Below are 17,514 nucleotides of genomic sequence, written 5' to 3'. Positions count from 1 at the left end.
CCACTAACGGAATTCTACTCTAAATGAATAAAGTCCCCAAAGGGGGAAAAAAACTGTACATATAAAGATGTTCCACTGCCTCGTTTTCGTACAGAAAGTGACAGCAAGTAAAATGTCCAAAGTAGAATACTAAGAAAATTCCGGTTCATCCACTGACAAAATGTTGGGTAACACTTTAAATATTTATGAACACTATATAAAGAATTAGGAATATCTTTATGATAAAACCTTAAGAGAAAACAGGACTAGGTACATATATTTATACCATAAATACGTATTTAACCATAATGACATTCATATAAATATTTTTATTAAAAACCTAGTAGGGAAAAACATAAAATATGAGATTATATGTTTTTTTCCTATTTTCCAAATAGCATGTAGTTTTTTTCCATACTGCTTCTATAATTAAAGGAAAAAAGAGAGGGAAAAGCTTTAGCTTTGAGATTCTTAAAATTTTTTAAGCTCTAAATCCCACAATTTAGCCTTACCTAACATACCAGCAAACTATAAGTAGTTTTGGTTCCCAAGAAAACTAAGGGAATGGAGAGTTGCTGAAGTATGAAATTTTTATAAAGAACATGAAAATTTTGGTGGCTATCGTCTAGTTGAAAACAGAATCACTAAAACCATATGATAATTAGCATAGGTGGCAACATGGCTCAACATCGAGGTAGCGCAGTAACAAGCATGTTGTAATCTCTAAGTCGTTTTAAGTTCTAGTGTTTAGGCCCCCCATCTCAATACTGAGGACAATGGCACTTTGACATGAGCTAAAAACCATGAATAATCGGAAACGACTGAAGAACTATAATATCTCTCTCCCTTCCCCACCAACACCTCCCATGTCCTAATATGCATATCTGGATTATGCAGGTCATTTTATCCCTGAGCCTATTACATTGTCCCTTACCACTGAAGATGGAAGTCCAGAGCTAATACTTGAAATCAGAAGCAAAACTGGAGTGGGAATAAAAGAATAGAAAGAATTCAAAAACACTTCTGTACATAGATCTTCCTCTTATCCAGCTAAACAAACCTAATTATCCAAATACAAGTAGTTAAATTACACAATTCTTTGCTTTAAAGGCTGTCCTACCTTTTACGGGCTCAGTGTTCTCTTTCTTCTATCAAATTTGCTTAATATTTAGCAAGCCCCACCTATCATCTGTCACTCCAACCAGTCCTATATCTCAAAACTAAAATATAATTCAAATTCATGTATTCAACAATTGTTCATTGAATGCTTACTATGTGCAAGCCACCACAACTCAATAACTAGGCAAGGTTCTTGGTCAGTCTTTGTAAACAGCCTTTGGATTGATCCCATTTTCTCAAAAACATGGCAATTAGCACTAGAACAAAATACAGCACCTATTATTTCTTTAGTTATAAATTCTAGATACAGTGAAGAAAATGTTTACTTCATTTTTCAAGGTAGCATCACATTTTAAGATGCCCTTCACAAGAGATACTTAGGGTTATTTAAATCAGTAACTCTAAGCATACCCTTCTGTTCAAACTGGGGAATAAGGAGATAACTTCTTATTCTAAGGAAGAAACATTGCAAGGTTATACAAAACCATGAGCAACAACTTCCAAACTCACAAACAAGTAATACAGCTACAGTATATGTGACTCTTGCCATTAAAAATGTTTGCATGCCTAGCAACTGAACAGTATCATATCCCCACTGCATTTGCTTCTTTAGTTTTGTTACCTTCAATAAAAATGAAAATGTTATTCAAATAAACTTGCTTCCACAGTACAGGAAAGTCAATTAAAAAGCCTTCCTTTGCTCCTACATTCTCATTTTCTTCTCAATTCAGACTCTGCCCCTGAACACATAAACATGCAGTATTTAAATGAACGTACACATCCATGAAATGCAGTGCTCTAAAAGTAAGGTATGGAAAGAAGACTGAGTTCAAACTGTCCTACTTGATACACTGGGTTCTAAGGTAAGAAGTTCTGGACTTTAGATATGGAAATGGGTACAGAAGACACTGACATGAAAGGTACTGAAAGTTACACCTTAATTTTAAATATCAGAGCCCAAGCATATGGGCAAAAAGTATCCTAACACTAAATACATCTTTCACAATTACCTCTAAATCTTTCTTAAAATGCTATAAGTTATTCCATCCAACAAGCTGTATGTACACGCCCACTCTCAGAATCAAACTGTAAAGGAGGGATGGATTCAAGTGATATTGAGGGAGGTGCTATGAATGGGTAAACAACTGGGTAAACAACTCGTTTGGAGATACACTAAAGAAGGGTCAAGCATTATCACCAAGTTTCTAGTTTAGGCAACTTGAGTTAATGATGGGAACATTAACCTACTTCACATAGTTCTACGAATACTTTTTCTTTTTGAGTGGGAGGGGATAAGGTTAGGGAAGAACTGACAGATGAGTTCAGACTTCTACACTACTTTTGAATTTATAGTATTTATGGGACATCAGGAGGTGCCTGGTAAGACAGCTGGATCTGTCTCAGAAGAAAATTATATTCTGGAGATAGATATGTGAGTCATCAGCATGTATAAAAAGTCAAATGAATAGATTAAATCAATAGGAAGAGAGAACAGAATGAAGGTTGAAGAACCACCTTGGGAATACCAATATTTAAGGAGTGCGCAGAGATGGAAGAGCTAGCAAAAAGAGTCTACAAATGAGAGACTGATATCCTTGAACTCAAGAGAGAAGGCGGTTTCAAAAAGGGAGGAGGGAGGGGGGACAAAATAGGTGGTCAAATAAAATAACTCTTTTTCATCATTATCTGCCCCAACTTTCAGGAAATAGCACTACTTCTCTAACTTTAAGCATTAGAGGAGAAGCAATGACTGTTCTTCACTATAACCTATGCCCTATTTTTAGTATAAACAGCAGTTTTATACTAAAGTGTAAACTCAATTTCTGGATAAATTATCACTGCACCATTGTTCCAGTTTCTATGTGCTGTATGTTCAAAATACACGATGCTACCTATTTTAATTATGATGAGAAAGAGGGCAATGTCTATTTTACCTACTTGGTAGAGCATCTAACCTAACAGAATTAACTAGTATAAATGCATGGCACTCAACAGTAATGTAAATTACAAGATTTTTGGAGTTGAGGGGTAAACATGGGCAAGTAAAATTATGTCCAATAATAAAGCAGCTGCAAAATCTGAGACAAATTCTAAAACCATTCAAAGTATTTTTTGACAGGGTAGTACCAAAGTTAAAGAGTATATCAAATTCAATGTCAAAATTCAGATACCAACAAACTACTCATACAGGCAACAACATGGGTGGATCTCAAAAGCCTTATGCTAAGTGAAAGAAACCAGACCCAGAAGCCTATATAAATATGATTCCATTTACGTGACATTCTAGAAAATACACAACTACAGGGACAGAAATTAGATCTGGCTGCCAGGGGCTAGACTAGGGGTAGGAAACTGATTACAAAAGGATATAAGGGAACTTTTGGGGGTGATGGAAATATTATATGTCTTGATTAAGGCAGCAGTTGCAAGATAATGTTTGTCAAAACTCATCAAACTGTACACCGGCAATAGTGAATTTTATAGTGTAAATTATACCTCAATAAGCCTTACTTAAAAAAAATTCAGTCACCATATCACTATTATATTTAAACAGCATTTTTAATGTGCTGTAATGTATTTCTAATTATCTAAATTGTTATTATATATAATACTTAAATTAGCAAAGAAAACAAAAACTACAATAAATCAATCTTAAGCTTAAAACAAAGTATTTAGATACTTTCCCTCTTACAATAAATCCCGGTATCTTACTCTCAATTCTACTGCCCAAGGGAGCAAAACAAAAGCTCCTTCCTATGCTTTACAATCTTAACAGCTAAAAAAATAACTGTTTTAAGTTTTTCTTTGATTCTTTTAATACATAAGTTATATGATGTATGTATTGATTGGGATATATGTAAATACTATCATATAGTTTAATTCTAATTAATCAGTTCAACAAAAATGTAATGAATACCTATAGCACAGGACAAGCACTGTGATGGTGTTATAGACATAAAGATGGAAATGTCTCCTTGCTCTCATAGAGCTGGTGGTTTAGTATGTCTGAAAAACATAGGAACAAATTATTTTATCAAGAGATATAAGCAATAAACTGACAAATGCTATGAAATTAAATGGCCAGGGAAACTTAAACAAAAAAGGCCATGTTTTCTCTTTCTCCTTAAAAAAAAAATTCTGGTCCTTGAGCTGACGTTTTGAGAAGTAACACACCTCCAGAACAAAGTAAGAATGCTACCCTAATATACATGTTCACAGTTAGTGTCAATGCTTTTTCACCAGCAATATTTTGAACTTATGACGATCTCAGAATCTGAGGCCTTTTAAACTGCTCTAGGTTTCATTAACATTAACAATACCACCTATATTCACCAAGCTGTGTAAAAATCTGCTTGGGGGGGAGATAAAGACTGGACACTGACAGAGAGAGAAAGAGATATACAAGAAAAGGGAAAGAGAATATTAGTAGAGTTAAGTAAAAAGCATATTGCATATATGTCTTTCAGGATAACCCGGAGTAGGTTACAGCATGAATACTGGATTCTTAATTCTTTTCTCAAAGGGAAAAAAATGATAGCAGTAGCTTTTAGGCCATTACATTTCAACTTTCAACCTTAAGAGTTTTCTGAGACATAGGCAGAACCCTGGGAAAAAGATTATGTTATGTGCAACAATTTTTTAAGAATAGTACTTTTTTTTTAATGGGAGTTAGAGCCAATATATACCCATGTAAAATTTCAATTTGGTCATTACCAAAGAAAAACTAAATTATGTATAGCCTATACTCATCATCAACTTCTTTAGGTAGAAACTGGCAATCCTATCAAAGAAAACTAAAAGCAGATTTTAAAATCCTGAAAGGGTTAAAATAGATAAGCAACAGGGATATACAGGATAGCACAGGGGATTATACCCATTATCTTATAATAACCTATAATGGAATATAATCTGCAAAAATACTGAATCAATATGCTGTACACCTAAAACTAACACAATATTGTAAATCAACTATACCTCAATTTTAAAAAAAAACAAATAAAATAAAACATAGCAAATATAGGAAAAAACCAAGCAAAACAACAAATAAAATAAAATCCTGAAAGGGTTGCCAAGTAGCAGTGCTGAGAAAACTGAGTGTTGAAAAAACTCCTATTTCCTTACTAGGACTAATTTCAAGGACTTGTTTGTTTGTAAATAAAAAAATTAAATATACCATCATAAATATTAATATTTTTACAGTAAACTATAGTTTGAATTTTAATAATTCATTAGTGTTTAAAGCACTGCTAGTTTTTAAGGTATCTAGAATCAATGACTATTTTTAAAAAACAGTACTTATGAAGTACATATGCATTTTATTGGCACAAGACTAAAGAATTGAGAGTATAAGTGACCCAAATGTGTTCATTCTAACGAAAAGGAATCCAGTATTTCAAAATTATGTCATAGCTTCTGAATTTCTCAGGAGAGGTAAAAGTATACAAAATTATTTTAATAAATAAATTAATCAATGTTGCTAATTCCATGTTTTTCCATTCTGTTAAAGTTTTTCCTTTCTGCCAAAAGGCAAATACATACAAAAGAAAATTTTTAAGAGTTTGCTATATCATGTTAAACGTTACACACACATAAGATGGCAAAAAAATTTACCTACATTAATTATGTTAAAAATTTAGTGTATTCTTGAGAATATTTTTTAATGCTTCACGTTTTTATAAAAAATAATTCAAGAATCACATTATGAAAATAAAGTGGCTTTTCCACACTTTCAAAAAATACAGCATGCATTATATTTAACATCAATATTCTATTTAAATGCACATCTGTACATAGAAACATTTTGTATATTTTGTATAGTGTAAAGTTAACAATGTGTGTTTTAAAAGACTAATCAGATAATGAATCAGCTATAACCGACCAAAAAACTTCAGAATTGCTCTTTTTAAGCCACAGGATAGCTTTATAAGCCACACAAGAAAAACAAGTCTCACTACTTTATAATCAAGCCTACTATTTTTTATCAAAACAAACAAACAAAAAAAAGTATTATAAATCTTGAAGAGACAGAGTGGTAGAATGGAAAGAATAGAAGTTTTAGAATTAGACATATTTGAGTTGGGATCCTATCTCTAACACTTGCTAGAATCGCCACCTTGGACAGGTTATTAAACATGATGAGCTCCAATTTCCTTGTCTGTAAAAAGAGAACATTATCACTAAAGTCATTGGATGGTTGGGAGGTAATCACGATAAACAGTGTAGTGGTTAAGGTTGGTGGGTGAAGCATCAACTCCGGAGTCCTTTCTCCACTTTCTTCCACTTGTTAGCTGTGTGACCTTAGTCACTTAATCAGTCTATATCTTAGTTTTCTCAAATATCTTAGAGTAATAAATATAACCAAACTCATACTATACCTTGAAGAATTGAGAAAATCCATATAAAGCTCCTGGCACAGTTTTTGGCACATGGGAATCACTCAATAATATTACATATTACAAATGTAAGGCACTCAACACAATGCCTGACACAAAAAAGATTTTAAATCTTAGCTTTCCTAAACTAAGTTCTAAATTACTTGTTTACTGTCTCTAAAATTCAAATTCACCCCTGAAGATAAACATATGCCATTAAGGATGAGAAAAAAATACTAGCTCAAGGTCTATAAAGGTATTCACTAAAAGACTCCCCATAAGAATGTATGTAATGGCAACAGCTCTGGAATAAGTGCACAACTTCCCAAGCTGAGAACTTCAAAACGATCCACATTCTTTGGCTATATAAATACTAGAATTTTTTTAAAGTGCCAGTCATACTAATTTATAGATTCATCTACTACAATACAAATTGGTCATATACATTTCTATGAATAAAATCACTCTAAAGCTCAATTTTCCCTTTCTAAAAAGATGCTTTGACAGTTTCAACTCAATATAAAAAACTTAAAAGAAGTAAAAAATTCAGATTAACAAACTCAAAATTAAAATGTAAGACAGTAAAGATGTGCTGACTTCAAAATTACCGAAATTATTATTAATATATATAGCATATATAGTCTGGATTCTATTTTAGTTCTATGCCTAAAGTACATTATTTCCCTGACAACATGACTTTTAAGTACTGATTCAACTGAGCAACTAAAGGATAGTAATTAAGAATTTACTAAAACTAGAAATGTGGAATCCTAAGTCCTTAAGAACAAATATAAATCAGACTGATCATACTAATAAGACAACAGACAATTTTCTGACATTTTCAGCCTCAGTTTCTTCATCTATAAATTGTGGATGATAATTGTTTCTATTTCAGGAGCCTGTTAGAAGAATTAAATGAGATAATATTGGGGGGTCATACACACGTTAACACAATTCCAGGAAAATAATAACCTCTCAAAATCCTACCTAGCTGGCAATGCTGTAACAAGAAATGATCTCTCCTAGTAATATCACTTTGGGAATAGAAAGAAACCTGCCTTAAAACATAATGCAATCCTACGAAACTCAATTCATTAAAACTGACTGCAGACTTGGTGTTTAAAATAGCATTTAAATCAATTAGAAACACTAAAATTCCACTCTGGCAGTTAAAAAACAGAATAAGAATAAAACTTTAAGGAGTCATTATTTACTACACATACAGTTAATTCACTTACACTCCTGAAGAGGGACATATGTAAATAAACTTAATCACCTGAACACCAAATATATACACACAAGGTCAAGATTTCTAATGTAAAAGTACTATTTTCATACCAGGAAAATACAACCAAAAGACAAGTATCATATCTCTCTATGGAGATGAGAAAAGCACCTTGGACTCAGATAATTGAAAAAAATCACAAATGGTATCAGTGTCAGCACTGAGCAATACCTAGCTTCATGACCAAAGCTCACAGGTTTCTTAAAGCAACATAATCTAATAAGAAACTCTTAAGAGTCAGAGAATACCTAATCTCCCACTGAGTCACTACATGAATCTCTACAAATCATGTGGCCTCTGAGTTTTTCATCAAAAAATGGACATCACACTGGTCGTCTACCTTGCAGGGAAATGAGAATATTTATGAATGAACTCAGGTCACCCTGAAAAAGGACCGATTTAAAAATACAGAGAATAATTATTGGCATCCGCTAAAAATAGAAAAAAACTTTGTTCAAAAAGTATATTTTTAAATGATTTTTTAAAGCTACATAAGACCATACATTACCACCAAAGCCAACTTAGTATGCTCAGGATATTAAAGATGTCAACTAAACACTTAATTACCAGGCTTCTATAAAGTTCCTAGTCAGTAATTTCCTATTCGTTTTATGGCAAATAAATGTGATAAACGGAATTGAAGTTACATTTCTATGAAAAGAATTTTTATTTACCTCAGTCTTCCCAGTCACTTTATATAGAACTGAAATCTAACATTATTTTAAAAATTTCAGAATTACTTACAAATTATGCTTTTCCTAATAAGCAACAGAGTGCGGAAAGTTAAACGAAACTGTGTAAAACACAAACTCTTTAGTTTTTATTTACTCTTTATTATTAATTTTTACACCTTATTTTGGAAGAGTAAAAATACCACAATAGAGTATGTCAAAATATAACACAGATGGGTTCAAATGTTTCTATAGCAGTTTGATGATGAATTGGTACCAAAAAATTAAATATGAAATTAGTTTAGGAAGCCTTAGAAAATACATGTTTGAGTTGGGTAGTCTGGCTCCAAATAAAGAAAACTTCATGTTTGAATTGGTACAGCTTTGCTCATAATATTTTGAAATTTAATAATGATCATTATGCAGAAAACCAAAACTAGGCTTACTACCATACCGAAAACTTTCACTTTTCATCCCCAAAGAGAATCTGAAGTAGCCTTTCTTCGAAGATAACTCTTTTCTTCTTAAAGGTGGACAGTATTATAATGATCCGTAGCACAGGTTCAAAAAGCTTTCGAATAACTTTAGTAAACAAATCTGTTGAATGGCTTTCAAAAGGAAGCATCCAATATACTCATCTCAAAACACTAGAAATAATTATTTACTATTCAACTTTAATTTGATTTACTAGACTTTCCTGATATACTTTAAAACTACTTCCTTTTCAAGTAATTATTATAAGTTACTGGTAACTCTGCAGACTCAAAAGAAACAATAAACCATACTGTTGAAATTTCCTCTAAGTATATTATGAAACATTTATCCTATAATATAACCAGCATTATAAGATTTCTGGAACACTTATAGTTGTTTCCTTTCGCTGAATTAAAAAAAAAAAAAAATGGAAATACAAGATTAGCCACGGGTGACTATCCCGACCAATACAGGGGAGGTCGAGCAGACTATTCCTAATCTCTAGGGAAACACAAATTATTCCTTCCAACTAAGTTATCAAAAAGGTAAAGCTCAAGTTTAGGTTTTACTCAAGTTTCACAATGTCTCCTTTAAAAATAATCTATTTAATTGGTTTGGACTGAACAAAAAATATTTTCAATGTAATTTAAAGAAATATTTATGGTATCTGAATGAAAGCTATCACACAACCTATATTACTTACAGATTACTAAATATGTAGAATTAGGAAAATAAGGTCTGATAAGAACTAATTCACTTTAATTCCAAAGTCACAATAAAAAATCAGTCACATAAACAGACATCTAATATACTGATTTAAACATCTGTGTAAGAAAGCTCCCTTTAACTATATAAAACGCTAAAGATAAGTTGTTTCTGCTGATGAAAACTAAGCAAGCAGAACTCCTCTTTCCATTACCTTTAGTAGAAGTATGTTCATCCCTTGACATAGGTCTCAGTATTTTAAGTTGTAAAGACAATCGCAGGTTCATAAAGGGCCTTTTAAACATTTACATTGAAGCCCTTACCCCGCCTCCCACCCCCAAATCCTCCGCTTAACAAGTGAACTGTTCCTACCTTCTGTATTCTTCCCCCCCTCCCCAGCCCCCATTCGCGTGCCCCCCACCCAGTGTAGGCCTGAGGCCCTGTAGCAAACAGTGTCTAACAGGAGCAGGCAGCACAAAGACAGGAATGGGAGATTAGTGGGAGGGAGGGAGGCCGGGATTGGGGCTCAGCAGGAGCTTCAGGCTTTTTAAAATTCAAACTGCTCCCTGACCAATACAAATCACGGACACGCTACTGACTACTACACGGATTTATAGCATTAAAAACATGCCTCGTACGTGACAGCTATATTAACTTCACTCTTTTTAACATTTATCCATACGTTTGCAGGAAATGTGGAACAATTTATTTTAAGCAGAGGGCCAAACTCAAAAACAACCTTCAGAAAAGTTACTTCTACAATGACAATAATAATTCAATGAGACACAAAAAATTCGAACCAATGTTAACACCCACTAATAAAACAAGGGACTTTTTTGATCAGTGTTGCTTCATTTTAAGCAATGAAAGTTTTCCTTCAGTGACTATGAGACAAAGTATCAAAACGGTCTAACCCAAGTACATTTATTTTTCTGTGCAACTTGTATGGCTGAGGACTTTTAAATTGGTTTTTCCCTAATGCCAGCCTACATTACCAACGCCTCCATAAGCAAGACCTAAACACTTATTTGTGAACTAGAATTTAAGATAGAACTGATCTTTTTCTCCAGCATTTACAGATACATTTGACCTATTAAAATGACACCTCTCTCATTACACAGTCAAACATCATGGGCACAAACAGCCAATGACAATCCTGGGACCTCAAGAAGATCTGCCCTGACATGAAAGGATGGCACCTTCTACATTTTTTTTTAACCTCCCAGGGATTTTAAGCATTACTTAATTTCTATCCTTCTAAAGAAAATTGGTTGTACCTGTATCTCAGCACAATTCTCAGAACATTTAAAAAATCTTTTTTAAGCTTCTACACGTTTAGATCAGGAAGTACCTAAGTGTGTTATGTATAATCGTTTAAAACTGTCCTTATACAACGCACACAAATATAAAGTGGCAGGGTAAACCTGTCAAGTACTTTATACTTGTCTTTGAATAAAAAGTCCATGTGCAACACACTGTCAAACACCAACATAAAAGCTCTTTGCGTGGGTGGGGGTCATATGCAGTGTCTACCACACTACGGGTTCCTATATGAAATATTCATGTGGACGACTTAATTCTTTTGAAAAAGAAAATGAGTCTTTATTAACTTTCCAGCGCCCAAACAAGTTTTACACAGGAAAAGAATTACCACTGGATCCGTGTCTGAGTATTTACATTTGTCTCACTAACTGAAACTACTTCCTCCCTTCATGGGGTCACAGGGGGAAGAAGGGGGGTTGTTTGTTTCACTGGGACGTTCCCCACTCCCGGACCAGGAAAGTTGTAAATATGGGGACGGTCAACGCACATTTGCTGTTAGTTGTATTGTTTCCGCCTCCTCACTAGCTACGGCTCTTCTCCCGGGCGAGGCCTGTCACCGACCAGCAGTAGCTCCGCTCAGCCCGAAGCTCTCCTAATCCCCGAGCTCAAGTAGATTCCGCTGGCCCGCGGCCTGCACTCTCCGCCGGGCCTACGCCTCCCCGGCCGCCCGGCAGGAGCCCAGTCCCCGCCACCGGAGCCGGCCGGGAGAGGGTACCAAACCACCGCCACCCAGGGCGGCTGCCACCAGAGAGGAGCGAACTCTAGACTCGCCCGTGGAGGAGACCTGGGGCCGCTAAGGAAACGGCGGGGAGGGGAGCGAGGAGGAGAGACGCTGAGGACCTGGCGCCGCCGCCGCCGCCGCCGCCGAAATAAAGAGCAGGAATTTACCTGGGCGAATCGGCGTCTGAATCCAAGGGGAGGCCGAGGCCGCTGTGGCGAGAGACTATAATCCGGGCCGGGAGGGGGGGTGGCTACGGCTCCTCTTCCGTCTCCTCAGTGCGGGGAACATGTAGAGCCGGGGGGAGACCAGCCGAGAAGACAAATCGCTGCTTCTTCTTCCTCCTCCTCCTCCTTCTCCCACATAGAAACACTCACAAACACCCGACCGGGGGCCCGAGCTACCGGGGGGGCATCGCCGCCGGCCCGGGAACCAATCCTCCAGTCGGCGGGGGCGTCCCTCCCTGCGGCTTGGTGGTGTCGGGTGAGTCGGTACCGACGGAGGGAGGGGGGGAGGGCGGGGGGGGAAGGAGCCCAGTGTGTGTGTCTCTCTCGTTTCGTCTCTCCCTCTCAGAACAAAATGCCGACCGGAAGTGCAGCTGCAGGAATGACTCCCTCCGCCGGCGCCAAACACTAACAACCACCCCCTCTTCCCCACTCCACTTCCGCCACCGCCGCGCCGCCGCCGCCACTTCGGCTCGCGTCTTCGGCTGCGCCGCACCGCACGGCCCGCTCCGCTCCGCACCGCACCCGGGGCCGGGCGGCGGCCGGCAGCAAGGCGGCGGCGGCTCTCCTCTACGCTCTTCTCCTCAGGGCGGCTGTGGATGTTACCTTTTAGTGTCGATCCTGCGGAGCGGCGTTTTCGCTGCGGCAGGGGCGGGCCGGGTCTTCCCGGTCTTTATTTTCCTGGAGGCCGACCGGAGCGGGGCCCGAGTTCGGTGGCGGTTGAGTGCGTGGGGGGCGATCAGGCCCGGACCGTCTCGCAGCCCGCGCACGCCGCCCCAGCTGCTCGTCTTTAGCTCTCGGGAGCCGAGCTCGGGGCGGCCACGTAGAGGACGCCCGCTATCCGACGGCGACCGAGCATTTTTTAAATGGTGTCCCTGCAGCCGGGTGGATGGATGTATCGTATTGTACACCTTTCTCTCCTGAGAGGCCAGACTTTACGCCCGTCTCTGCTTTATTTCTGAGGAGTGAGAACGCAACGCGTGGAGGAGACGAAGATTCTCAGCTGGATTGAAATGGAACCATGTTTGTGATGCATATATTTCTGGAAATATGTGGTCTTTTCTGGTCTTGCATTTTGTTGCCGGTGGTTTTGGCTCTTGCCTAGCAGTCGGGAGAAGGGCCTGTAGGAGACGCTGTTCGAGCGAGGAGCCGGTCCGCGCCCCCCTCTAGGTGTGGGTGGAGCCGAGCGCGCGGGGAGAGCCGGCGGAGTGCGGGCCGCGGGGGGGCCTGGGGCCAGCCGATTTCAGACTTCGTTTTCCTTTACGTTCGAAACAGTGCGGTACTGGCCAAGGCTGGAGTACAAATGTGATTATGTGTACAGCTCGAAGCCTCCTGTAGTCTCTGACTGAAACACATGAAATAACTTTACCGTACAGGTCACTATTCAGTTTACTTCTGTACATTAAAAGGGGGCTATTCTTCAGGTAAAAAGTGCATAGGTAAGCGAATTTTACTCAAACGGGACGAAATTTGTGTTATATTTTCATGAGTTTACTTAAATGGTATGTTAATTACATATGCATATGTACCGGTACGCTGAAAGTAAATAGGAAAAATTTTCCCCACAGGTTATTCCTTTTGCCTCACATCACTCGAAGGACTAAATCAGGTCTTGTCACTCCTTGACTCTAGACCCTGCCATTGTTCAGCTGGGAGTAAAAGCCAAAGCCTTGACCGCGGCCTAAAGGCGGTGCGCGCGGTGGGGCCGGGGGAGGCTGCCTCGGCCGCCTTGCAGGCAGGACGTCTGTCCTGGCTTTGCCTTCGGCCAGGCTCTTTCCCCAAGGACCACAGAGTTGGCTGCCTCACCTTCAGGATTTTGCGCAACTGTGTCCTCGGGGCTCCGTGGCCACTCTTTAAACTGCAAGTTCCCGGTCCCTTTTCCCCATTTTTATCCTTCAGGCGTTCTGCATATCTTACATGTTTATCTCGTTATCTGTTTTCACCAATAGAATAACGTAAGCTCTAGGAGGGCGAGGTTTTTTTTTTTTTCTCCACTGTTGTTTTGTGGAGAAAATAATTCCTGACACACACAGTAGATGCTTAATATTTGGTTAATGAATGAATGACGATTGTAAGGGCCCTGACCCCACCCACACATACACCAGTTTCTGAACTCTGTCCCTTACATATGTATATACTTACACACTACAGAGAACTTTATGAAAGATTTGTGGGGGGAAAAAAAACCCTAGGGAAAAAAAAGCAAGTTTATTACAAAGTTCTAGGAAACGGTACTACTTCTAGACATTGAAAGCCGTCCACAGCAACACCAGAAGCCCACAAACTGTGATAATTATTTGTTTTGGGGTTTCTGTAAATGGGCTTGCTAGAGGACAGTGCATTATTGGATTATATGATCGTGTGCATACTGGGGCAGTTAGCTTTCTCTCTTCCTGAATGACAACCTGCGTTCTTCATCCAGTCTGTGCTCTTTCTTGCAAAATCGTTTAATCATTTAATCACTAAATTAAAGTCTGAAAATTTGGTTGGCTTAGCCCAAATCCAGCACTACTGTAAAAGTTCATTCAGCAAGTATCTATCGGGCACAAAATGTGTGCCCGGCACAAAGATTCAAAAGGTGCTGTGTTTCTGAGGCTTAAAGGACCACATATGGCTACTTCGGTTACTACTCAGTTATGCTGTCAAGCAAAGCAAACGCTAGTGAGATTTATTTTTACAGTTTCCTTCTGAAGAAAAGGTTCAGTGAATGCTGAGGTCAGGCTTAGTGTGGATATTTTAATCCACCTCTTAGTTTGCTGCTCATTTACATTTACTTACTTTATGATAAGCACCAGGTATACCAATAAATTAATTGATAAATGATTTTTGAAAACTGAAACAAATTGAGAATTTTTATTTTCTAGTGGTTGGATTAACAGGGCTTTTAAATTAAAATACAAATGCCAGGAAACTAACAACTATGCTATAAGCCTTTGGCAGTGATATTACAAATAATCATATTTCATGTATGGAATTTTTGGACAAGAAAAGGTATTTTATAACCATTAATACAATTAATTAGACACTGTTTAGTAAATCCGTTTGTTCATTATAAGTGTACCTTTTAATCTTAAAGAATAGCTTTAATATATGAATGGTTCAGAATATGTTTTTTGTTCATTTTCAAAATACTAAAATTTCAGTTTGCTTAGAGAAGCACCATTATCTTCTTATATACTTCCTTAAATGTTACTGGTAAGCTGATAATTTTGCATGTCCAGGTAACAAAAGTCTTGGCATTATTGTAGCATTTAATTTAAAATTGTAGATATTTTTTAGTTTCTTCCCTCATTTATTAAGGACTTAACTAGGTGCTATAATTAGCTTTACAATAGGCACCTCCTAAACATTAGTGAATTAAAAATAGACAGGGTCCCTGCCTTTAAGTGTTTTAACTTGTATATAGTTTATACCAATTTTTTTCCAAATCATAGAATTAATGAAATTGTTTCAATGCATATCAGGATATTTCTCCATTAAATCAAGTGTTTTGCTTGCCTAAATTTAAGTATCCAAGTTGAGATCTTGTGTAGACTATTAATATAATCTTAGTTTTCTCGATTTCATTGCTTTGTTTCTTGGTGTTTGTTTTTTGGGGGTCTTTTTGCTTAATAATTATTTTCCTCACCACCATCTATTTATTTTGCTCTTACATTTTAAAACCTTTATGTCCAAAATCAGTTGATTTATGGTGGGCTTATGTTTCATTGTTAGATCATTGATGTATAAATTCTTAGTTTGTAGGGTAGCCCAGTAAACCTTTAATCTGACCTAATATTGCCTCCTTGCTTTAAGTACTGGGTTGCTCTACTCATTTTATTTGCCAAGGAGATTCCTGGATATTCCCGTATGTATTCTTGATCAATAAACTGCAAAAGATTTTAATAAAATATTTTAAAACGGATTTTAAGTATTAACTACTGAATGTCATCAACAGGAATTGGTACAATTGGCAAATTATGAATTATTTTTAGTGAAAATATTTTTCTTTAAGATAAATACAATTTGCCATAAAATGATAGGAATAAAAAATTTTAGAAAATAATTTTCTTCTCATTTTTTTCTACCAGTTTTATCATTTGTTAGTGATAAAATTAACTTATAGGAACAGATTTTGAAAAACTAGACATGTAGTGTATATACGTTTCATAGATTATTTCAAACTACCAAAATTATTTCACATATCGGATAATTAAAGTTACTTTTAGGATGATTTTTATCTTAAACTTTAACAAAGTATTAATTATAGCTGTTGATTTGAGGGTGAGCTACAAAAATATCAAATAGTCTGTAAATATTTCTATTCACGTTCTCAAAGTAAATACCTTTATCAAATTTGTGATAGTGTTTATGAAGGTTATTCAACATATCTTATCCATTTTTGTTAAGATGATAGAAATGAATGGTTTTTCCCCTGAATGACTTAGTTCATGTTGGCCTTGGAGAACAGGCTTTGTCTTTTCATGAATCCTTCTCGCCTCTAATTAAGGATTTTCTCTAAATTCATAGATTTTATTATTCATGCTATCCATTTATAATCCTGTGACTTTCCTATATTGTTGTTTATATTTTTGTGTAGCTATTCCTTATGTTCCTGGATCAAAGTGACTAGTTCTGTGTTATACTACATTGCAAGTTTCACTGTGCATTGCATTACTGTAGGGCCCTCAAAAAGTGTACTTCTGAAATATAAATTCAATATAAAATTATTTAGGGTCATTAAATCATCATGAAAGCCTCATCTTAATGGAACCTATGCATATGCTGAATGTGAACCAGAGAATTAAACTCTACACACATTTTAATACTAAACTAATCTGGAACAACACTGTTTAAAAAAAGATTTTATCAATGAAGGAAAAATACAAAATCCATTAAAAACTTAACATCTAAAATAGGTATGAAGGGAGTGCTTATTATGCACATTTCAAAGCACCTCCTCTGGACCAGTGTTTTAAAACTGGGTCATGTACCATTATGGGTCATGAAATAAATTCAATGGGTTGAGACTAACGTTTTTTATTTGAAATAGAGGAAAGAATAGAAAATCTAAGAGTACATCACACATGGTAAAGTCTGTATTTATAAACATTCATTCCATTTATGTGTGTGCATGTACTGAGTTACCTTGTAAAATATATTTTTTATTCTGGGTATAGGCCAGAAAAAGTAGTGTTTTATCTACCGTTCAGATTTTCCTTTACTTCCCCCCTTAGAAAATGAAAAAGAAAAATGCTAGAAAGTTCTGATTGCCTATGAAATAGTGAGGAATTTTAGAGGAGGCACTAGGATATTTTAGAGAAGTTTGATATTGGTTACAGAAAGGTGATCTTAAGGTAAGAGGTAGGTAATAAACTATGTATCAATGGAAACATCAAATTTGGTTGAAGTTGTGCGAAGGAATTATTTTCCTAGTGGATCTAAATTTGGTGTGTTTAGGTCCATAACTATTTTCTTACTGATTTGTTGTAGCACATTTTCTAGTCTCAGATGCCCAATACAGCAAAATAATAAATAAAAGGCAAAAAATGTTTATCTGTTTCTTCCCACCTTCCCTTCAATCTCAAAACAAATATTAACTAGTCATAGGAGTACAAAGCAAACTGCTACCTTCACAAAGTGATTAGCATACAAACAAGTTATT

At 36.6% G+C, this 17,514-nt stretch overlaps 1 protein-coding gene across 2 annotated transcripts in view; it reads right to left on the bottom strand.

Annotated features, from left to right (window-relative positions):
* NIPBL (NIPBL cohesin loading factor) overlaps window positions 1–12,222 on the bottom strand; it is a 199,123-nt gene extending 186,901 nt beyond the window's left edge. For both annotated transcript variants that reach the window (XM_060092809.1, XM_060092810.1), the window contains exon 1: window positions 11,817–12,222. The gene's annotated coding sequence lies outside the window, so the exon portion shown is untranslated. The remainder of the gene's footprint in view (window positions 1–11,816) is intronic.
* Window positions 12,223–17,514: the final 5,292 nt, after the last annotated feature.

This window comes from Mesoplodon densirostris, chromosome 3, assembly GCF_025265405.1.
Source record: "Mesoplodon densirostris isolate mMesDen1 chromosome 3, mMesDen1 primary haplotype, whole genome shotgun sequence".
Taxonomy (NCBI): Eukaryota; Metazoa; Chordata; class Mammalia; order Artiodactyla; family Ziphiidae; genus Mesoplodon; species Mesoplodon densirostris.
This window is presented reverse-complemented; position numbering and strand designations above follow the sequence as displayed.